The following is a 24119-nucleotide window of genomic DNA, read 5'->3' on the forward strand; positions in this document are numbered from 1 at the left end:
AAAACAGAGAGTACAGAAGAAAGCAGATGTAATTCCACTGTGTTAGTGGATGCAGAGAATGAATAGAGTAAGCTTGTAGAGTAGCGCATACAAATAAAGAGTCTGATTTGAAAAGGCATGTAACTGAGCATGTTATGGACAGTGGAATGTACGATGCGGGGTAGCAGTTACAAATTGCCATATAGCACCTGATGGATTTCTTTAACACAGTTATCAAAAAGTCTCATATAATCCAATAAGAGGTGATCTCTGCTTGACTTACAAAGTCATGTCTGACCCAGCTCTGGAAATGCTACATCTAAAGAAATCCCAATCCCTCCACAGCACATGCTCCAGAGACCTCAACCTTCTTACCACAATCAACAGAACATGCTGGAGGGACAGGTTCATAACCCAGAGACTGCCCATGCTCTGGAATAGACTTCCCATGCATGTCAAGCAGAGCACATCACTGGCCCTCTTGAAGAGAAATCTTGAGTGGATGAGCAATAGAAAAAACACCCCAGGGGTCACTCCAGTGGCTCTACTTAGTAGAGGCAGTGGGAACTAACGTCGGGTGGCATGATGCCAGGGCACTTCTGTGGGCTAAGCTTGTAAAGGCTCCAAGGCCATTAGCCTAGCACACACCTATGAACCTATAATACTTTATGAAAGCTCTGTGACTGTCCCATATGATGAACTACACTGTCCCATATAAAAGACTGTTGTGCAAGTTTGTCGGATTTGTATTGAATCTGCCAGTGGTGTCTTAAAGAGGTAGCAGTAAGGGGAATTGACTGTAGTGAGTATGGTGTTTGCAAGCGGTGAAGAAGGTGGTTTTGTTCTGGGTTCATTCCTCAAAGTTTTTGACAGCAGTACTGCTACAATCAAGTCTGGTAGGCACTGTCACAACAAGCTGCAATAGGTATTTCAGAAATTTGTAGTATAGACAGAATGAGAGGGAAGTTAGCAAGGCTGGAAGTACAATCAGATTCAGAGAGCATCGCTTAATGTGTTAGATTTACAAGAAAATTCAGTCTGAGTAACAAACTGTAAGAGCAGGCCAAGTGCTTGGTGACCATTTCTGCTTTTCTACAGTACTGTTGCTGTTTCCTAAACCTGTACTGTGCACTTCTGAAAGAATACAGTCTTTTGCCTCGAGTCATGTCTGTTCTGCTTGATTACATTCGATACTGCAGTTCTTATGACGTATACCTTGCTTGTTGCCATGGAAATAAATAACACTGCAGTAAAGCCAAGGCCCTGTTTAAGATGTAGCCAAAAGGTAGGGGTGGATGAAACTTAAGACATCTGTCGAACAGTGTGGTTATTGTTATACTGAGGGAGAATAGGTGCTGAAAATGGAGAGACGGTGAACATTGTGATCGTGTTAGTTTTCATAAACATTCTGAGGCATGCACATTAGACAGAAAGATGTTATTCTTTTGAAGCTCACACAGTACGGTATGTGAAACCTCATAAAATATCACGGTTTAGGGGTGTGTCACCTGGTAATGGAGCTCTTATTGTTCTAAAGTAGCATTGTTGTTCAGATGAGCCATTGTTGTAGCACTGTTTTTATACATTATTATCTAGCATTTTGTCTGGTGTGAAAGCCTGAGTAAAGACCCAAATATCAGAGATGAACACTTAGGGAGTGTGAAAGTAAAGAAAAGCTTGCAGAGTATTTTCTGGTCTCTGGTGCTTTGTGAAATATATACCGAACTGTGTGAGCACATTACATTACTAGAATCTTTAAGATCAGTAATACTACATTTCAGTGTAAATCTAAAACAGTTACTAAAGAAATAACCAAATTACATAAAAGAAATTTTGTGTAAATGAAGAGGTGTAGACTGTCGCCTGAGACAACAGATGCATTTTTCACATTGACTGGATACTTGTTCATAAACCTATACATTTGCAGTCAGTCATCTTTAAATGTAGTTCCAGACATAGCTTAATGCAGGCCATCAGGCATTATTCAGGAAGTTATTGTGGTATTTTGTAACTGATGTTCACGTGGGTTTTCTTGCAAGCACAGTGTAAGATAAAATCTTGTCTGTGTGCCCAGGGATGTGAAGCAGTGCTTGGTATGTGAGCCATTTATTTCGAGAGGCAAATATTTGGTTTTCAGGCTAACAAGACATTTTTTGAGCTTTTTTTTATTTTTAAAGTGTCCATTCTAATACAAACCTAGTGAATTTTATTTTTGTTGTTGAAATACATTGCTGAAGCTGTCTATGTTTTTAATTCATTTGTTGGAATATTGTGTTTTCTTACTCTTTGTACCAAATAGTTGCACAAATTCTTCTGGAGTAGACGTCCTTACATTCTAATTTGCAAACAGCAAATACCATTGTCTTGCACAATGGAATTTGGTACACTATGAAAATAAAAGTTCTGTCAGTTGTACTTGGAATTAGACGTTACAGCTACTGGATGTTTTAGATCATCACACTTGGCCTGCAGCAGAGCTGAAGTGATCTGAAAGTCTCACATCAAAGCTCTATTAATGTTTACAAGGATTTATATTTTGACTGTTAAGTGTTTGTTGCCTGAGACATTTTTGACAGTGGTGTTAGTAGGCAACCTACAGGTAATAAATAGGCTTTGTCTTTCATCATTTAGCAACCTTTTGCCTAAAGTGTTACCTGTCATTTTTTAATCAAACCTCTGTGCTACAACTGTATGGTCAGCCACATGCTCATATCCTGATAAAGACATAGCAAGTCTCCAGATTGATAAGTTAAGCAGCCTCATTCTCTGGTAAAACGTAAGCCTGCAGCTTTGTGCATTTTTGATATGCAGCGCATTCTGCAAATCGGCATACTGCTTGAATTCAGCTGTTTACAAGTGCAGCAGTGCCCTTATTTACTGGATGCCTAAAACTACATTGTTTCACACACATTGCTTCATTATAAGGGCTGCTCAAAGCTGAAAGGTAAGGTAATAATGGATGAAAATTTAATGTTGTATTACGGAGAGTAAACTCATATCTGTGTTTTAACTTTTCATTTTTGATCAGACCTTCCCTTGTCTACGCATCTTACCACATTCCAAAGGGAACTATAAAAAGTAAGCTGAAGAGCACAGGGGACAAGATAATGAGTGGGCAGGCTATTGAGACTGCCTAAACCAGCAAGTCAGAGGCTGCCGTAACCAGTAGGAATATGTAACAAAGAGCATGTCCTGCTCTTATTGTTTTATTTAGCAAAAGTCCTGCTTTGCTGGTTGCAGAGGAAATAACATGAACAAAACCAAATTCAGGGCAATTCTTTGATCAGAAACAGTGAAGATGGATAGTAAGAAGAAACTTAGTTTGCTTCCGAAGCTAGTATTTGTTCGAAGAGTTGTACTTTTGCTGTTGGCATTCAGGGCAGCTGAAGCTTAGACCTAAAACAAGTGATAGCTCCACCATGAACATACCTCATCTAAGGGCACTGAATAACAGTGGTACTAGCTGGAACAGCTGAGGCAAATTAGGGGCCAAAGTTGTCATTAAGCCATGCTTACATTATGAGTAGTAGTTTAACAGCATTTGAGTAACCACCACACACTGGCATGTATACACACACACACACACACACACACACACACACACACACACATACACACATACACACACACACACACACACACACACACACACACACACACACACACACACACACTTATTGCCATCAATGCTGGATGATCTGCCTCCTCTCTACCAATAAACTGTTCACTGAGGGTGAGATTCTTTTGAGAGAAGCATTCCTTTAGGCAACCATAAGGGGTAGTTTGAGGTCTTTTCCTTTATTTAGTCCTACATCCCCATACATGCATAGGTCTGCATGGGGAGGTGGGATGTACAGCAACATATCAGAGCAGGGTGGTCCCTCACGTCTTCAAGGAATATCACCAGCAAACAACCTCGCCCACTGGTCTCAAAGCATGGGAGATGGTTTCATAAGTCTCCACTGGAGAAGTTGTACCATCACCGTTTACGCCCTGTGTGTGCACAATACCCCTTCGACTAGAGAGAGAGAGAGAGAGAGAGAGAGAGAGAAGCAGGTCATGCATCTTTCTTCCACCCTGTTCTTCTTCTTCCTTCAGTGCCATGGTCATTAATTAACCCTGGTTTATTGGGGAATACTAGGCTGACCATCTTAGGGGCCTTTCAGATGTAGCTATGCTTTCTCAAATGTATGTGACATGATTTGATACACCTGGGTAATTTTAAGGGTTGATATATGGGTAACAGATGATCAAGAATTTGCAGGCTGCTTCTGTCCATAATAGGCGCAGGCACCAGACCAGGGGTACATTTCTAATTCCACATCCACACTGGTCCAAGTTGCACTTGAGTTTGGTTAAGGAAAAACTGTGGCACATACCAGTCTCTCCAACATGCCCTACTTTAAGTCCCTAAATAAGATATTTCTGATGCTCTTTGTATTGAGAATGCAACAGCTCCATCAGAGTGGGGTCAGGTGATGCTTTATAGGCCAGGCATAGATCGTCTTGCAGCAGTCTGTAGGAGACCAAGTTAGGGTTAGTACTTTGAGGCAGCCCATGTCAAACATGTTGTTTATGCCCTATATTCTTTTTGTGAAAAGTTCCAGTTGCAAATGCTACCATTATACTGAAACTATAATCGCATGACTAATTTCTCAGTTTAACACCACTGTGTGTTGCTATAACAACTGTTACGTCGGCCCAGGATGATCCTGGGATATAGCCACTTCTCTGGGTTGAACTTTAGGTGGCTTTGGCACCTTCTGATGATACTCCTGCCTTCTACAGGAGGTATACTAGGCAAAGCTAACTTGACAAGGCTCTCAGTCAGACCTGGGACATGCTGGAGACATTATAGCTGTCCAGCTTCGCCATGAATGCCTCTCCTAGATGAGCTGGAGACTGGACAAAGTAGACAAGAAAACATAGTTATTTTCTGTGTCGTTCTGTTCCCATGCCTGCCAACTATCAAGGCTCTTTTACAGCTACCTATTTGTTCCTGCATTTTTTTGCAGTTTTACTCCAATTACTAATGCTTAGTTAAAAGTGCTACAATGTTTCCTATTTTAAGTATTGTTTAACATTGAGTCTGTAGTATAATGCAGCTTATCGTGGGTGTTTTGAGAAATTACTCCCAACTTCACCCCAATCTGATTTCATCTGTAGAGCTCTTGGGAATGTTTGTTTGGACTTTGTCACTGCTTGCTTCTTTTTGGCTCCCGTCACTTTTTTCCCCTATTTGCTACAAGGTGATGGTAGCACAGATTTCTTTGCAGTTAAACAGTTATGGCAGCTGCTTCTTGCTTCTCATAAACTGAATTGTATTGCAGGAAGAAAACAAGATTTATTTTTGTGTGTTTTTTATTTATGTAAGTTCATCAGATGGCTTGCATATTCTTTTCTGCTTGAGGGTTGTTTCATCTGGAAAGCATAAAGCAAACATTAGTGGCTGGTATTCCTGTTTATACAAAAGTATTATCAGTCTTTTAACATGAAAACTGGTCTTGGTGTGTCAAAACTAAGTAAATATTTCTATAACAGGGTGTGTAGTATATTGATAGTTTTATCGTGCATTTGCATTCTGAAAGATGCCCATAACTGGATTAGATTCGTTGTCTTGTCTTGTTTTAGAAGTTCACTGTACTTGGGGATTTGCTGCTAGGTGCACTCCAATATGCTTCCCCACCCACTCATACAATTCAGTCGTACTTAACTTTGTGTAAAATAGTACATATACTGATGCTAACATTGAACTGGCTTTCCTTAATGAGGTATTTCAGTGAATAGGTTTCTTTTGAATTGTACTTGCCTCCTGAGCTAAGTCACAGGCCAAAGCTGTGTAGTACTTATAGCTACAAAGACAGTTAGTGTAAGGTTTTTATACACAATTTGCTATTTTCTGTTTAGTTTCTAACAGGACAGAGTTAATGTTTGCTTAGCTCAGTGAGTGTTCAGCAGCTCTTGCATTCATAAAAGGCTATATTTAAAACTTATTTTTTTCAGTTGTAATTTTCCATAATTGGAGAGTCATGCATCTGTCACATGCACTTTGGTTCTGTTCTAGAATGTGTAATGCCTGCTCTGCTGTTTTCAATATCTGAAACTTGACTGAACTGTCATGTTTAGGAAAACGTTTATAGTTGTGTTTTTTTTTTCCTTGCCCTTCCCTGATCCCTACTGACATTTTAAACATCCACACACTCGTTGAAAGAGAGAGATTGTGGTTGTACAATAGGAGTCCTTGAACTTGTTGTGTTGGGCTCGCCAGTGGCTTCAGTCTGCTGATATTCCTGCAGCAAAGGATTTCCCATTTCCCCACTCTTCCTAGAAAGACAGAGGTAACCTTCCAGTCATTCCAACCCTGATATTCCTGATTTTGTTTTGATATATATGCTGTCTGTCTCCCTCCCTTCTACATGCCACTGGGCTGGTTAGAGTACTCTGTCTTGTCATAGTGTCTTTTGTGAAATTTAAAAAAGTCCTATATAGCCACTGTTTAATTCATGCATTTTAAGAGAGCTGACCTATTGGATTACTTTAGTATTTGTTTATTTCTTGTAAATACCCTTTGATAAAATATGCCTTTTTTGTTCGCTATCGTGTTCATTAGAAGTGTTCTGTTTGACTTAACTAGTTTGCTGTAGTGATGATTGTTTATCCAGCAACAACATCTGAGTCTGTCTTCCAACTAAAATTCTGTCAGTTATGGTTTGTTTTCACGTATGTAAACATGTTATTGCCTGTGTCATATGTGATAATGCAATAAAAATGTTTCTTGTTTAAAAAAAAATATTAAAAAAAAGTGTCCGAGTCTAAGGCATTAAACCAAAGTTCTGTCTACTTCTCTGCTGATAGTTCAGATGAATGCTGTAGATCCCATAGCAATTGTTGGTGTTTGGTGTTGTATAGCTTTTGACCTGAAAGGTAAGCTTCAGATAATTAAAGCACATTAAGGCAGCAAATTCTTTTTAACTGAATTTGGATAAAACAGTCATGATGATAATGGACACAGTGAAAAGAAATGTAATTCATATATAATGCAGATAGGATTTAAGACCATAGATACTTATTCCCATAGATTCTAGCTTTTCTCCTGGGGCCTTTGCTGAAAATGGACTTTTTGCCCAGTTGGACACTCCTGGTTAACAAATGTAAAATGGACTTTTTGCCCAGTTGGACACTCCTGGTTAACAAATGTAAAATGGGCTTTTTGCCCAATTGGACACTCCTGGTTAACAAATGTAAAATAAAAAAAAAATTTAAATCAGTATCATTGCTTCAAATGTTTCTTTTCAGTTGCCCGTGTAATCTACGCTGTCCAAAGTATTCATTGACCATTTATTATCTATTATAAACAGGAAGGAAGCAGTTTAGGATAAATTATATAATCTGTAGATAATACCTACAGAATGAGTTTTGTGCCAAACAATTTTGAACAAATAAAGAATAAAAATGATTTCCTTGTTAGTATGGTGAGCAATTACTAATTTTCTCTAGCATTGTGACAAGAGCTGCCTTTTCATTTTTAACTACCACTAGGTGTCTTGAATGGAAATGGTTCATTTGATTAGCGCATGTACTCAGTTATCATATTTTTCCTCATAAAAATCCTTAATATGTAGTGTTGCACATACGTTAAGTGCTTTCCATAAAATAGCTTGTTGCCCATCATTTTCTTAACTGAATGAAAATATTGACAGAGCCTTCCAGCAAAACTGTCACTTTGAAAGGCTTCAGTTCTTTAAGCTGAGGCATGCATCAGAGACTTCCTGTCATGTTAAAATGAAACACTTTTTTATCTATATTATCAGATTATTTTCTGTACATTTGTTGGCTGCTTTGCAAGATACATATGTGGAGTTACTTACAAAAGACCAAGGGCATGTATTTTACAAAACAGGTTTAGTATCTTGGCACTACACTACTGAGATGTATTTCGGAATGCTAGAATGGATTCTGATGAATTACTTTTGAGAGATCAGGTTTGGGTGAATGTCGGATGTGGGACAGAAAATGTACCGCATACTTCTGAACTGTCTTACCTCAGATTTCTGGTTAGTTCCTCATACAATGTGTGGTTTTCTGGCAATGCATTGAGGATTGAAGTCACTAAATAGTGACACACATTTGAGTTTCTGACTTCATGTCCTTCAGAAAAATGCATGCTTGTGCAAAACTTGGTACTCTAGCAACCTTCCAAGTTTATAAGAGCAGTGATTAAATCTGACCCTATTTTAGGCATTTGTCCCCCCTATTATTTTGGCTGTACCCCAATTCATTGCACTAAGAGGTTGAGAGGTATTGGACAAAGTTATCCATAACTCTGCATGTACCTTGACCAGCTTGTTTACTAAAATATGTATTTATGACATCCAAATGGATTCAGTTTTAAAATAAAGCATCAAATAAAGTGGGGATCTTTACCCTCAACAAATAGAAATGGTGTGACATTCTTTGACCCAGAAGAAAGGCCAAATATTATTGAACGGTAATGTGTTTCAGAACATTGCTGTGATGTGCTATATTACTATCTCATAAAGAGGGAGTACCCCATTAAATTGGCAGTCTGATTGGCAAATTTCATGTTTGATACCAAGGAACCAGGTGCTGGAAAAAATGCTGGTTGGGAGCTTTGACTAACAGGAGGGCTGCAGTCCTTCCTCAGGCCAATGTTTTTGACTAGCTTGAGTCTATCCGATGAGATCATCAGGTAGTGAGAGTCACAACAGGTGGAAGCTGTTAAAAGCTGTCCTTGCATTTGCATTCATCGCACTTTCAGACTTCTTGGATATTTTTTAGCTCAGTACTGGTCAATCATCTCACTTAAATGAAGTATTATCTTTTAATTTAATTTACATCTTTGACCTTTTCAAGTAACTAAAATTTAGCATCTATTGAAGATGTGGTTTGAATTAGGCTATGCTTGCTTTCAAATAGTCATTCCATTATTTTGGCGGAAAGCTTCATGTCCAAGTACAGTCAGTATCCATGATGCATTTCTTCAGCAGTTAGATAAATAGGATTTCAGGCTTGCACAGTTTTGAATTCCTTGGTTTTGACCACTGAAAGAGTGAACCAGCTTCTGGCAGTTTCCCCTATAATTCTTTGAGACTAAGTTGATTGTTTGTAGAATGCACAGCACTGTCAACTTCAGAACTTAACTGCTCATATCCGTAATGATTGAAATATAAAACACCTAAAAAGTACCAGAATAATATTTCTTGCAGTGAAACATTACCACCCTGTCATTCACGTCATTTTACCTGGAAAATGACTAACTTAGATTCCACTGTTTCAAAGAGCAGAATGCACTTTAAAGTTCCTTTTCCATTCTGTCCATCTTCCCATCACCATGATTCTAAAGAATACCGGAGGTAGTTGGAAGAAAACATAACTGGAGTATAACTCACCCAGGATAATTCATCCTGAGCAAAAAAAAATATATACACACTCCACAGATATCAGAGACTGGTCTTATATGAGGACTTGTGGAGAAACTCTTTTGACGTGATCATGGTATCTTCCACAGCTCCATCCCATTTGGAGTAACCATTGGTCAGCTCCCTGCTCTAATAAGGAAGGAGGAAAGAGGAACAGTAAGTGCCTTGGACCTTGACTAAAAAAGTTACTATGGAGGTGACGAGGAAGTCCTGGCCAATGTCAAGTTATCCCATTCCAGGCTGATCTATATTGCACCACCCTTGAATGATACTAATAGCTAAGCCATTGATTAAAGTAAGTTATCTTTTGATTTGTATTGCGGTGTTATTCATGACAATGGTAGGATACTGCTCAAGGCTGTCTGCATACCAAGTTCTCCACCATGCTCCCTTCATATGTTCCAAAGGGGTATGTCAAAGGCCATTTGTACATATGAGGGTTGGGTCAAGTCATTCATCATTCCCACATGCACAAAGACCGTGTTATTTGTGTACCTAGGGTGAAGGGACTTGAGGATTCTAGAGACATTGCATATCCTGGCACCTGAGGTGTCTAGACATTAAGCTTTCTTTGTTCTGCCTGTTAAATGGTGCAGCAGTGAGTCTGTCTAAGCAATCAGCTATGACCAAGACATTGTCAGCTGTTTTGTTTCGGCCTTGATGCCTTAAGGGCTTCTGCTTGCCTGGCAAGTGACCCCTTTCTGTAGTTGTACTAATGTGTGCTGCATGCTGGTTTTGGCCTGTTAATGATGGGTTGTTTGCAGAAGGTAAATTTGGGGACTTTGGTTGATGCCTAGACCTAGGAGTCCTTGGAAACTTGAGTAGAGTTTTTTTAATGGCATCCCACTTATGTCACTTATGTGTTGCCAGGCTAGGGGATGTTGCATAGGAATGTGTGGGAGCTGGACAGTATTTTGTTTGCTCTGTGCAAGTGGTTGTGAGAGGGATGCCTCCCGTTTAGTTAAGTATTTACACCTCTCTCAGAGGGAGTCCCTTGCACTGAGCATGTGCTAATTTTCAGTGAACATTACTTTAAGAAACATAATGCTGCAAGGTTGGCTGTAGGGAAGGGCTAATAAGCTGTCTCCATACGTTGACCAAGGCAGCTGTGTAGTGGGAGACAGTGAGGGAGACGAAGTGGCATTGTGAGAGTACTTGGTGGGAGAAGCTTGTTGGACTGATGACTCTTGACATACCTATCTCTCAGGTAAGTGCAGCTGGTAACCAGGCTGTGCAGACAAGCGAAGACAGGGAAAGCCCTTGTAAGTATGCACAAGCTGTTAAGGCAGAGCCAAAGAGGGTGTCCAACTCAAACAATTTAGAGGAAGATACACTTCTGCTAAGTGTGAAAGAGCAGGAAATTACTTGCACACACTGCCTCCTATGGAGTTGTTAGTACCAATGTCTTAGCACAGCTCCGTGCAGTAAACAGTGAACAAGAAAAGAACCAGTAGACAGCCTGAATGCAAAGACCACACACCTACTTAGGACACGCTGCAATTTTTACAGTAGCTACAACTCTCTCCTAGGATGGCCCCTACACATGGACAAACAGATTAACTTAGAAAATGCAGAAGATAGAAAAGTAATGCAGAAAGAAACTGTTAAAAATGGCAACAATCAGCTCAAAATGTCAAAAATAAATGTGATTTAAGAACAAATCAAAAAAATCTACTTTTCTGATTTTTTTTCTGAGATTCAACAAGTCCAGAAGCACTTTTATGGTCTCATAGAGCAATTCTATACAGTTTTAGCAAGAAAACAAGGGCTTATCTGTGGTTCCCGCAGTAAATAGTAAACAAGAAAATGAGTGAGTCCTGAATCCAAAGTACTCACGGATACTACATAGGATGTGCAGCAATTAGTCCATCAGTCACTTGGAGTAACTACTATTCTATCCCAAGATGGCTTCTGTACCTGGACAAACATATTGAGACAATGCAGGCAAACTGTATGTAAAGGCAAGAGAGCAGCTTAAATGCCAAAATAGGTGATTTAAAGTACTACATGTAAGGCATCCAGCTGTTTCTTTTACATGGCATAGCTTTTCTCCTTTGCATGTTACAATTTACGTAACTATTAATTTTACATGTCTGCATCCTGGGTAACTTCGAGGTCATTTGTAAAGGTGCACCTTTGGGTTAATCAAGCCATTAATGTATATCATAATAGTGTCCCAGCACTCTGTTTTAGTGCACCACAATGTTGTAGGGTCCCCTAGTACAAGTCTCATACATACCTCTGCATTGTATTACAGAAGTGTGTAGTCCATTACAACTGCCAAGGAAAATCCCACAAGGTGTGAAAGATGAATTGTAACCACATTTATTTATTATCAGCTCAGGAAAACAGATTACGACTGTTTGTAAGAGAGCATTTTTTTTACCTTTAAAAAAATCATGTGGCTCTTCTGTGTTCCCCTTTTCTAAATGGAAGATATTTTACTTTATTTATTTATTTATTTATTTAACATTTGTTAACCAGTAAAGTCTGACGTGGAACGAAGCCAATTTTCAGTGGAGGCCTGGGGAGAAACCCTCCAGACCCATGTCTTTGTAATGTGGGAGGAAACCCACATGAACACAGGGAGGACATGCAGACTCCACAAAGAAAGCACCCCAGCCAATAATCGAACCAGAGAACCTCTTGCTGTGAGGCTACAACGCTACCGCTGTACCACTGTGCACCGTCCAGGGCTTAAATGGTTACAGATAAACATTTTCAGAAGTAGAAATTTGCAAAGAAGATTCAGCCTTTCTTTAAACTGGTAGGACATACTGCATTGAACATGTGCAGCTCAGTGGATACATTTTTCCTGTATATTTCCATACCTCCTCTTTCCCATGGTGCCTAAAGTCTTTCTTTTTCATCTTCCCAACTACTCTGTGCATTTGAATTAGGTTCCAAATGGCCTTAGGCTACAGGTTGCAGATTACTTGCTTTTGCAGTGTTTCTTTACTGGCATACTTCTTGGCTGTCCAGATTTTTGCAGAATGGCCAGAATTATGCCTCCTATATTTGGTCTGTTCCTGAATGATTTGCCAGAAAACCACAAAATTTGTGAACAGTGAGATCAATAAGTAATAAATATTTGAGTTTCAGACTTTATATCCTTTAGAAAAAATATGTTAAAGTAAAAACAACTTTCTAAGTTAAAAGAACACTTTTTAAATGTTGTCCCTATTGTTTGATCTTTGTATGCCCACTATTTTTGGCTTTGTCCAGACTTCTTGTGCTAAAAGGTTGAGAAGGTTTTTTATTAGGTTTTCATTAGTATATGATGACAGCCTTCTTTTCAGCATTTACTTGTTATAATTAATTCTTTGAAGTGTGGTTGCTGGTTCACCTTCTTCACTGGGTGTTGTATGGTTGCGGAGGCTTCTTCACTTTATTTTATAACCTTTACCCTTTATGCTATTACATCTGCTTCTATGAATGTGTGATGACAGCAAGCAAATTGTTTATGTTGACATTCTAAACAAAAGTTTGCATTGTTTAGGGTGGCAACATTTTTATTAGCCATTACCATGTCATATTTGTGCTAGGTTCAAAGAGGCTAAAGGAAAAAGCAATTTCTTGCTTATTTGTTACAACAGCAAGTAGAGTCTGGTGATTTGTTTCATGTTCAGAGAGAGTCCTCCTCTTCTGATTCTCCTCCTACGTTACCAGAAGAGTCTAATTCTTCCAAACATAGTATGACAGTTTTTGTTAGATTTGTAAAATCTGTTCGCACTTCTGGCCTAAGTAGAGTGTTTTAAGTGTGATTGAATTGGAGTTTTGTCTTTCTCTTCAAGTTTAGTTCAGATTACAGCCATGGAAAAGTCTCCCAAGATGTATGCTGCTAAGCTGGTGGCCACTTTGACTATAGAGCCGTTCTCTCCATTTGTGTGCATTCATACCCTGAATTGAGGTTTCACACCCGCAGTAACGTTGTCTTGAGCCGTACTACTCCTTGATTATGCTGCTTCAATCAAGGTGATTGTGGAACTTCAGTGCAGCAATCAGTTTATGCTCCCCTCCTTTCAGTACTTGATGGTACCTTTGATGTGAGGTACATGGTTTTTGTTGGCCTCAAGCATTTTGGGAGTTCTCCACATTAGGTGCCAGAATATCACCTGGACATTTTTCTTTTATAGGTCAGTTGGTAAATACTAGAATATCTGCCCTCATGGGCCATTTTAAGCCAACCAATTCCCTTTTTGTGCTCTAAATAACCCATCCCATTTGGTTATAGATTGGCTTTATCCTTTACATCATTGAAAATTATATATTACCCTTAATGAGAATAACTGGCATCATGCCATAGATAGTTTGAGGGGACCTGTGTATGCGATAAAGGATGAAGGAGCTGCCTCTGTCCATTTAGTAGTACAAGGGCAGTCCTGGGTTAAATTTCTTGTTTCCCATCCATTGATCTCAGTTGCACTTGAATATATACAGAGATGAACTTTGTTTTACGTGGATAGAGAGTCTGTTCACAGCAGCAGTTTGCTCTGCGAGATCCACCTGTCCCTCCAAACCATTCTGACTTGCAGAAGAGGTTCAGATCCCTAGACCAATTGTTTATAGGTTGTGATGCCATTTGACTTGCTGTTGTGCAGGAAATCCATCAGTAAAGGGTTTGAGGTTGCTTTGCATTCCAGATACATGTCACTTAACAGTCTGTAGGATATAGAATGCAGTGACAGGGCTTTGGTTTGGTCCATGCAGGATATGTTGTTTAACCATTGCATCTTTTTAATATGGTATCTCTGTGGGCACTCCACTTGTATGTTTCTGGACATTTACATGCCAAAGGGGCATTATAGTCATAGTTTGGTCTAATGACGGCTGAGTAATTGAGGACAATGACATCCCTAGATCTAGACTCAATCCCATTGACTATAAGCTGTGCAGTATACAATGACTTTCTTGTAACAGTGGGCACGTGTTGGTTAAAAGTTAGGTCACTGTCCACACAAGTTCCCAAATCCTGAAAAACACGGTCAACTTATAGGGGTTTATTATCAATGAGGTAGTTCCTTGGAGTTGATGACTTCCAAAGGATACAGTAACGCATTTTTTGGCATTTAGTTTTAGTCCGTGATTTTGGCACCAGTTATTTAGTTGCATAGTTTCATAGGTTAGTACTAGGCTAACTGCCCTTGCGAGCCATTTTAAGCCTATCCAATTATCCCCTATGAGATTCAAACCCTGTACCTTGTGTTTGTAAAGCAAATACCTTAACCATTAGGCAACCCTCCCATCCTTCCCAATCCCATTGACTATAAGCTGTGCAGTATACAATGACTTTCTTATAACAGTGGACACGTGTTGGTTAAAAGTTAGGTCACTGTCCACACAAGTTCCCAAATCCTGAAAAACACGGTCAACTTTATTTGAGACAAATCTTCCTGTAGGACAGTGAAGTCATATGGGGATTTAATGACTGCTGCTTTCCTGCAGTCATCTGCAAAGTTATTCGGCTAGAGCCCTTTGGTATTGGCTTTTACTTCAGAAAAGTAGATGCCAAGCAGGAGAGGCCCCATTACAGAACCCTTGGGAACTCTACTGGTGACTGGTCTCTTTGTGGATATAACTTCCACTATTTTGATTATCTGCATCCTATCTGTGAACCAGTTGGCAATCCAGCAAAATCGCACAGGGGTTTTAATCCCAGCTTTTCTAATATGTCTTAGTGGGAAATTGTGTCAGAAGCTTTGATCAGGCCAATGTATATGGCGTGTGTCTTTTTCACCCTGTCCATTGCTTTGGTGACCTTAAAAAAACACCAGGTTGAGAAGCTTGACCTGCCTTTGACAAATCCAATCTGTGATGCCTCCAGTGTTTGGAGGTTCCCTATGTCCTGATTAATTAATTAATTCCATGTTTTTCCATGGCTTTCAAATGAGGCTCATCAGACGTAAGGCCATCTATTGCTTCCATCTGTGAGCTGTCTTGCATTTTTCAAGCTTGCAGTTGTGCAGCCAGCATCAGGTGTTGCCCCTGTGTTGACATAGGTTTTTCTATGGTACCTCCTGTACTGGCACCATAATAGAATCCTCTAATGTTGAGTCAGCTGACGGTGGTGCAGTTGCTAGGACCAGTGCAGGTCTGCCTAATACTGGACAGGCTGTTTTCAGCAGCCAACCCATCTACTTCCTGTACAATACTCAAGTCCCATTTCCACCTCCGATACCTAACTTGCAAAAATTCCATGAAGTTTCTGTTTTCCAGTTCTCAAACTCTTGTATATTTTTTCAGGCTTAATGTCTGTCTCTTCAGAGAAACGCTCTAAACTTTTCCCTTCTACTAAACTACTTCCCTAGATAAGGACAGTTGAACTGTGGAACAGCTAGGTAAAAAGGTATATACTGCTGCCACCTTGGCCTTTTGGACTATTAATTACCAGACCCATATGTTTCAGCCATTCTTTCTCAGGCTTCCTCGGCTATCGCAAACCTTCTTGATTCTGAAGGGAAGGCCTCAGCCCTCTCTTTACTGGGGTTTTCTTCTCCGGTAACTCACCTCTGTTAAATGTAGTTATGATGCAGCTGATGCCTGCTCTAGGGTTGCTGCTTTTTGTTTCTGTTTTGAGATCACACAAAAAGTACCTCAGGAATGGAAATACACAAGGTGCAATAAAAAACACCACAATTGGAGAGAAACGGGACAGAAACAGGACAGAAACCTTTCCATTACATAGATATAAACAAAGCAACCAGAAAAGTAGCTGCTTCAACTCTTTACAATTGCATAACTTTAGATGAATAACAAACTACAACCATGCAGTGTAAGGCTTACACTGAGGAAGGCTTTGTTTAGCCGAAACCGGTCTGGTTTTTTTTGTACCTTGTCTCCTATATGCCATAAATAAATTGGATATTTATACCACATTGTGCTGTCCTGTGGTTTCTTACATGGATTGAATCTTTTTGGGCCATTGCACTTGCGAGGGTTTGGTTTTGATACAATAATCGTCATATTTCACCCACGTTTGAGTTGTAGGGGTAACTGGTTACAAATTTTTTTTTTAACTAAAACACAGATGGGGATTATCATGTTTCATTTGGTAACAGAATTAGGTGAAAGAATGTGTAGTGTGTGAAGATTAATTCTGTACAGTACAGTGTCATGTGATTTTTCAAGCTGTCTAGTGCACAAAACACACTACATGATCAACATATTAGTGGCAACAGTAATTTAAAGAAAGATTTTTATCTGAATGTTCCTGTTTTTCAAGGACCTTTGTTCTTAATGTCAGTGTCTGCAGGTTGAAAGGTAACCTGTCTTTGAAGCTGCAATCGAAGGTGTAGGTATCTCAAGTTTTCAGGTAGTAGTTTCTTGACTGAAAGTAGGGTAAAGGCTGTTTTTTTTTTCCTTTGTCTGTCTGATACCGAAGAATTACTTGTGTCAGAATTTGAGCATTACAGGGTTAGCTAGCAACAAGCAGCTGTCTTTATATTACAGAAGAGGGCAATATTTTACAAAGCTGCACCTTCAAGTTCTGATCAGTCATCATCTCAGCAAAAGACATATCAACGTAACCTAATCAGTTAGCTACCACAGTGTCTTAATATATTGGATTTGACATGTCGGACATCAAGATATGAGATAAAAATCTCTTCTGATGCCAGTTTGGCTGTTACTTCGTGGTACAGATCTTGACACAGTATTTACAGGCAGCGTACAGTAAGTCAGCTTTTCTCTGAAACAGAGTAAAACTGTAGTCAAGCACTGTTATGTAACTTCACTAAGCGGGTTACCTCTAGCTTGAAGATAAGATAGTGCTGGTAGTTGTAACTGCTGAGAGAAAAGCCTTTACTCTGGATGTACTTATCAGTCAGTGATAAAGCAAAAAATAAACAGGAGACCACATTTGTACGCCTGTACTTCATTCAGTTAATGCTACAGTACTGCTGCTATTACTGCTGAAAAGCCAGCAACGCTCTTCCCTTTATGAACAATGACCCAAATGTTCAGTTTTCTGAATGATGATGATGTTAGAAATGAGTTGCATATGCACTTGCGTCTCTACAGGAAGACTGCAGCCCTGCTGTTATAGTTCCGTAGACATGCACTTTGACATTTCTGCAAAACCACACAGCGTGAGCTGATATTTGTCCGAGTGGTGCCAGAATCTTTTTCAAAACAAGACTATCATTTTGTACTCAAAAGCTGAAAATTGCTCCCTGTATATTTTCCTACCATTCTTTTATTGTAGGTGCTTGCCTTTAATGTCATAAAGCTGTATAATTATCCTGTTGCTTAGAGGAACATTAAAACAGTAAACTTGCTATCTAAACAAAAGACATAACAATGCACTCATAAACAAGTAGACATTTTAGAGGGAATTTGTGGAAGACAAATATGAGGAAATGATTGGCTTAATCACATATTGTAAAAAAATGGTATTATTGAAAACACAAAGTAAGCGTACTACAAAAGCGGCATTTCCTGGTGTGTGCATGTTACTCAAGCTGCAGTGACACAAGACGTTTCAAAAAGCTATAGCTACATCCACAGTATACACTTTGTCACTGTTTTCTGTCATGAGTATCTCCCAATTAAAGTAAATAAATAAAAACTGTTGGGACAAAGAATTTGCCAAAGCTGTAGCTATAACCAAAGTATGCACTTACTTTCTGTTTTATACACCGAATGCTACTGTCAGTCAAAATAAGTAAGTAGAAGATGGCCATTCAAAGGACCCCTTAAAGCCATAGCAACAAAGCTGGCCATTCAAAGGACCCCTTAAAGCCATAGCAACACCTATAGCATTCATTCACTTGCTGTTTAACTTGTATTTTCTCCCAATCTAAGTAAAAGCCACCATCAGTTATGTCCTAACAATCCCAGTTTATTTATCTTGATTTGCTAATCATATCACACAAAGTCTGCTGTAGTTGTTGGCTGTCTCTTCAAAAGACAGAGCTTCAGTTTCAGACTGCGATATTGCTGTTTTGTTCTACAAAGAATGAATTTAGCCATTTAATTACTTTGTTTATATAAAACTGTTGATTTAGATGTTAAAATTGACAAGCTGAGGCTCAGCTAATCACAAAGTTATGTCAGAAGAACTTTGATATCGCTAGTGCGACATTCCCCTGTGTACTGCACTTGTTCCCAAGTGCATTCTATTTGTGGAAAATGCGTTTCAGAAAGTCACTAGTGTTGCTTGCAGTGTACAACCCCGACTTACATCAAAGCCGTCTATGCCAGGGCTTGTGGATAAAGGGGAGATTTGTACCACAGCATGCATTCTGGTATACTGTTTGTTCACTACAGGAATTTAGTAAGCAGTCAGTATAGGAAACTTGTGGTAGGTGCATGGTTCAGGTTATTTTGTGTGCAACACATTATAATTTCTCTCAAGAAGTTAGTTGCAAAAAATAACATATTACTTACTATGGAGTTGCAGAAATATTTGAATGGTATAAAAAATGTACAATTTGCATGGCTTCATTGGTCAAAGTCTACTATGACATTAGGTATTACAGTAAATTCACCAGATGTAGTCTTGTCATTCCAATTCAGTATCAAGGCATCCTTGACCTTCAACAAAAACGTCAACACCCTCCCCCACACAAAAAGGTTCTTTTTAGGTTTTGACAATCATGTACTTATAGGCGTAACATCAGAGGCAAGAATGAATTTCACTGAATTTACTGAACTCGGACAATAATTTGAGAAAAATAAGTATTTGAATGTGCTGATTTTGTCCCCTCCACACATCATGCAGCTTATAAAACATTAGAGCATTGCAACATATTCGAGATACACATGCAAATCATTAGGCCTTGTATTACAATAATAACTTGCCAATATTAGTTAAAAATCTGTAAATGTCTTAAATTTCAAATTTGCATCTACATTTTTTGAAGTGACATATATGCCTATAAAAATCTGAAGGGTTTGCAGACTGAAAGCAACTGCCAGGGTAATACTCTTAAAATCCTTTATGTATGCTAATGGCTGTTATCTGTACTTACTGTAGTTCATAAAGCACTAGAAATTCCTTTAGCGACAGCAAGGACATGATTGCATCAGTCTTCTGGCAGTTTTGCACACTGCCTTCATGCTTGCAGATTTTGGGCTCTTCTCTGAGGCATTTGGTTTATTCTGGCTGGTGTTTTGGATTGAAAGTTCTGTCATTGTTCCTGTGGGGTAAGGATTCTACCACAGGGCAGATGTGCTTAATGTCTCCTTTGTCTGAGAAGAGGATTGTAGCATGTAGAAGTTTGAGATTTGTCAAGAGTTCAGTCCAGCTACGTTGACACAGGAAGTAAAGACTTTAGTTCCATTTGTACAAACATGCTTTATCTTCCTGCCATTCTGGATCTGAGTTAACAGATTTGCCATCGATATAAGGTTGCTCTGCTTTGAGGTTGTCTTAATTGATAGCCAGGCCTTTCAAGCCTCCCAAGCAAAAGCAGGACCCTCGGGAAGGCAAGGGAGAAGTTTCTCTCTCTCTGGTTCATTGCTACTGCCTGTCAGCTGTCCTCAAAGCCTCTCCTTGTCTTCTGGGTTTACCAGGATTTCTTTCCTCTGGACTAAGTCGTACTACTTGTGTTTGGTGCTGGTAAGGAGATTTCTTTCCTCTGGACTAACTCGTACTACTTGTGTTTGGTGCTCGTAAGGAGAGCACTGCATCTGGGGCAATGTCTTGTTATTGCCAAGGAGTTTTTTTTTTCTGTTTTCTGTCTCCAGTGACATAGCTTCCCCTCCCCTTGAGTGCACCGATAATATCCAGGGCTGGATGTGCAATGAGGCAAGCTGGAATTCTGGCCTCTGTGACAACTTGACCAGTGCTCCTATACATGCCTTGACCTTACTAGGAATCATCCATGGGAAGTGTCGAAGCATAAGCCCCCCCCACCAGGACGGGCATGCTTGTCCTTCCTTTGCCATTTCCTCAAACACAATAGCCAGTATCCGAACATGGGTTACCTGGAGTGTAGTGAAGGCATTATCCCTTTATGCAAACAGTGCTTGCTTAAATTTACTGTTGGAAGGGAGTTGCTCACAGCCACATCTGAGCATGCTTGCTGATCGTACTCTTGGATTGCACATTGATGGCCTTCCTTATACTACATCGGGTGGGATAATGGCTAAAATGCTTGTCTGTGGGGGCCCAGCCACATGGCACAAAGGAATCAAGCTGTCAGTGCAAAGCAGGTAACCCATGTTTAGTTTACTTTGTAGGACAGATGCTGTAAGGAGACTGGACAAGGAGGATGGAAGCGATTGGATTTGCCAGCTTGTCTTGTCAGTCTTTGAGAGCAGGGAAACTGCTCTGCTTGTTGCATTGGCAACAGCTACTGGAGAGCAGGCAATTGCACACAGCAGCAGTGGGTATAGCAGGACTGTGCTGTCAGCAGTGTATTCCTTGATCAGGAAAGTAAGCATTGAAGCACACATGCACTTTGCAGGAGGCAGCTATATAAGAGTTGCAGACCAGCTTTAGGAAAGAGTTAGCGCAGACCCACATAGGTTCATAGGTTCATAGATTAGTATGGTGTGGTTGGCACACTGGCCTGTTTCTCACACACCCAGGTGTTGTCTCTGAAGTGGATGGACTGATTGGGCTCTCCCTCATCCGCTGAATTAATGGGCCTGGTTCTGACTTCTTCTCTGAGGTACAAATGAGCGTGCAGGATACTGGCAATGGACTCGTTGGATGGGTCAAGTTAACAAGGATGGGGGATAAATATTGTTTCTCTACAAGCAGGTTGGCACATAAATTCTTTGTTACCCAATTATGACCCCTGCATTGGTGGTATATTTTTGGAAATCCTGATTTATCTAAGGTTAGTAGAGAGCTGAAGTAAAAATAAAATCATTTGTGGAACCAAACTGCAGTAGTAGTAGCACTAGTAAATAGTGTGTGAGCAGTAATAGGAGAAAGTGTGAGGTATTTACTTTCACAGGTACTATAAGCTGACCTGACCTAACATATAATAAGATCTGCTGCACTGCTTATGCTTTAGCAGGTTCCTATTGGTTGGGGTTATTTTATGCTTTTACATTTTTATTTTTAATAAGGTTTATTGATTTCAGGCCTTTTTCTGTTGTGAGCCAGTTTTCCCTTTCCTGCTTTTGTATGATCTTGTGCTGCTTAGTGAATCTGTAGAAACACTGCTATTTTCTTAACTTTTGTTACTAGAAACATTGCGTTCTGAATGATAACTAGCAGTTTGGTTGTGTCCCACAAGGAGATGTTGCATCTGTCCAGCAAGTCGCTTTCCAAAGATTATACAAGCAACATCACTATTTTTCCCTTAATGCAGAAGGCTTATAAAGATTAAATGAAGTAAGGTAGTGCAGTTGCATTTTACAGCAGAGTTGACATTAAGCTATCTCCATAAGTAAACCAGCACATTAATATACATGTTTCATCACAGCATCTTGTAGTGCAAGGCAGGATTTGAGCTAATACCAGGGAACTCCTCCCACCAAAAAAAAAAAAAAAAGCGCACTTTGGCACGACAACTACATCCTATTATTGTGTAGTTGTGTAGTACATTTGTAAAAATGCAGTCAAGTGCTGCTTTTTATGCTTCCTCACTACTCATTTTTGTTGAGCTCCCTGTGGTCGCGTGGGTTTCCTCCCACATCCCAAAGACATGCTGTAGGTGGATTGGACACTCTAAATTGGCCCTAGGTGTGAGTGTGTGCATGTGTGTGCCTTCTGTGGAAGGTTGGGCGCCGCGCTGGCAACTCGACACCATAAAACTCGACTGCCAATCCTGAGCGGACAGGTGATCTGCTGTGGTGACCCCTAACCGGGAAAAGCCGAAAGAAGAAGACACATTTTTAACTATATGGTTTCTGTAGTTCACATTTAATGCATTTCAACAGCTGGGATTGATTGGTGCTTCATAACGCTAACTACAACTAAAACTAAATGATTGTTTATACTTCTTACTATACTTATTTTATTTTACAATGTACAGTGCACTTATTACTTGTAAAATTTAAAACTGTGAATTTCTGTGTTACTTGTATAATTTTGTACCCTGGAGCTTTTCTCCCCAGTCCTCCACTGAAAAGGGGCACAAGCTCAGACGGACTAACCTGGTCATCAAATGTGAAGTAAATAAATTAACTCGCAGTGTGTCCCGTAGCATATATCTTCTTAATCAGTTGCTAAATATAACAAGGACAGTTAATGTCTGCTTTTAACAAAAACCACAAAGCTGAGCTGAGCAAAGTCAGTCACCATTGTATTGAATTAGGTTATAAAGGTGTAGTAAATATGGTAGGTACATTCTTTTGGAGAAAGAGAATTGCAAACATACGTTCTGATAAAATGAATTTCTGGCATTTTTTTAAATTAGCCAGTGGCTTCAGTTTTCATTGCATCCTTTCATTGGAGAAGCTTATCTTTTGCATTTATGTGGTTTCATAAGCCTTTTCATGTTGTATGGCAAACATGTACCCTACAGTTTTCAGAAAACGCAAGGAAAAAAATAGGAAGGTATATCTTACCTTACTCCATGTGCTTTTTTCTGTGACTGTGATCTCTCTCTTTTTTGTTTTTACTCAGTCTATATAAAGACTTTGAAACATGTTACCAGTACCTTGGTGTAAACAAAGGCATAATCACTGACATGCAGGAGCTGTTCAGGTGTAGCCTCCCCCTCAGATTTTAGGAGCAAACTGGCACATTTTCAGTCTTCAGTTGTGGCTGTTATTACCTTCTGAGGGTAAAAGGGCTCTGTTTTGGCTATGTTGAATGTTTATAACGCATGGCTATTTTTAGTGTTTTGCTAAGATTTGGGAGCTGAGATCATCAGTAAGTGCTCATCCTGTTCTTCTGTGTGGTGTATGAACATTTGTAATCACTTTAGCTTGCTGCTGATTTTAAATCCATTGTTAATTAAATGAGGCATAATGATTTTGCCTTGGAGGGAGGAGTTTTTGATGGCTACATTAATGAGAAATAAGGTTGCCACCAGTCCAGCTATCAGCAGGGCACTGATGGTTTGATGGTTTGGACCTAATGATCTGGCACTTGGATCAGGGAGCAGGGGAACACAGAAAGTCCCACTTTCCTCATGTCTGAATTGCAGGGAAAAAGCTGCACACACGTCCGGCTTTTTCTTTTCAATTCAGAATTTCAAACCAGATCTTCTGGGAGAGCTGTTCCTTTTTAAGTATGGGTGGTGAAAATAATGCAGTGGTTGGCTGAAATCCACTTGAGAGGCAGTGATTTACATGATGAAGAGCTCTACAAAGCCCACTGCTGTTGAAACCTTTCTTATCTGCACTTTTTTTTTTAAGCCAGCCTGCAAGCCAGCTAGCAAACCAGTAAAGAGGCCAGCAAGCCAGTAAGAAGGTCAACCTGACAGCCAGCAGCTGACCAGTAAAGAGCATAACAAGCCAGCCACTAAGGTGACGACTAAGTCAAGATGCCAGCAAGATGGCCAGCCATTAAGGATGCCAGTAGTTGGTCAGCAAGTCAGACAGTAAGGTGACTAGACATACAACCAGAAGGTCAGCAAGATGGCCATGAGTCTAGCCAGTCCAGGGGTAGGGAAGCTAAACAGCTAACCAGTGGAGGTGTTAAGGATAGTGGGAAGCCAAGAGAGCCAAGTAAAGTACACGTCCTGTTCTGCTCTGTAGTAGTAGGTACAGCTAGCGTTTTAGTTCTGCAACTTTTAAAGGAGGAAATGTATTCTGTTTCTTTTATTTTGTTTGTTATTTTTTCTTAATGCT

At 39.8% G+C, this 24119-nt stretch overlaps 1 protein-coding gene across 3 annotated transcripts in view; it reads left to right on the plus strand.

The window, feature by feature from the left end:
* CTTNBP2NL (CTTNBP2 N-terminal like) overlaps positions 1-24119 on the plus strand; it is a 593921-nt gene that overhangs the window by 14937 nt on the left and 554865 nt on the right. Inside the window, exon 1 of one of the 3 annotated variants that reach the window (XM_044076953.1) lies at positions 1338-1443. The exons of the other annotated variants lie outside the window; for them this stretch is intronic. The gene's annotated coding sequence lies outside the window, so the exon portion shown is untranslated. Of the gene's footprint in view, positions 1-1337; positions 1444-24119 lie in introns of those variants that run through there. 3 annotated transcript variants of the gene reach the window in all.

This window comes from Protopterus annectens, chromosome 7.part0, assembly GCF_019279795.1.
Source record: "Protopterus annectens isolate FY-2018-M chromosome 7.part0, PAN1.0, whole genome shotgun sequence".
In the NCBI taxonomy this organism is placed as follows: Eukaryota; Metazoa; Chordata; order Ceratodontiformes; family Protopteridae; genus Protopterus; species Protopterus annectens.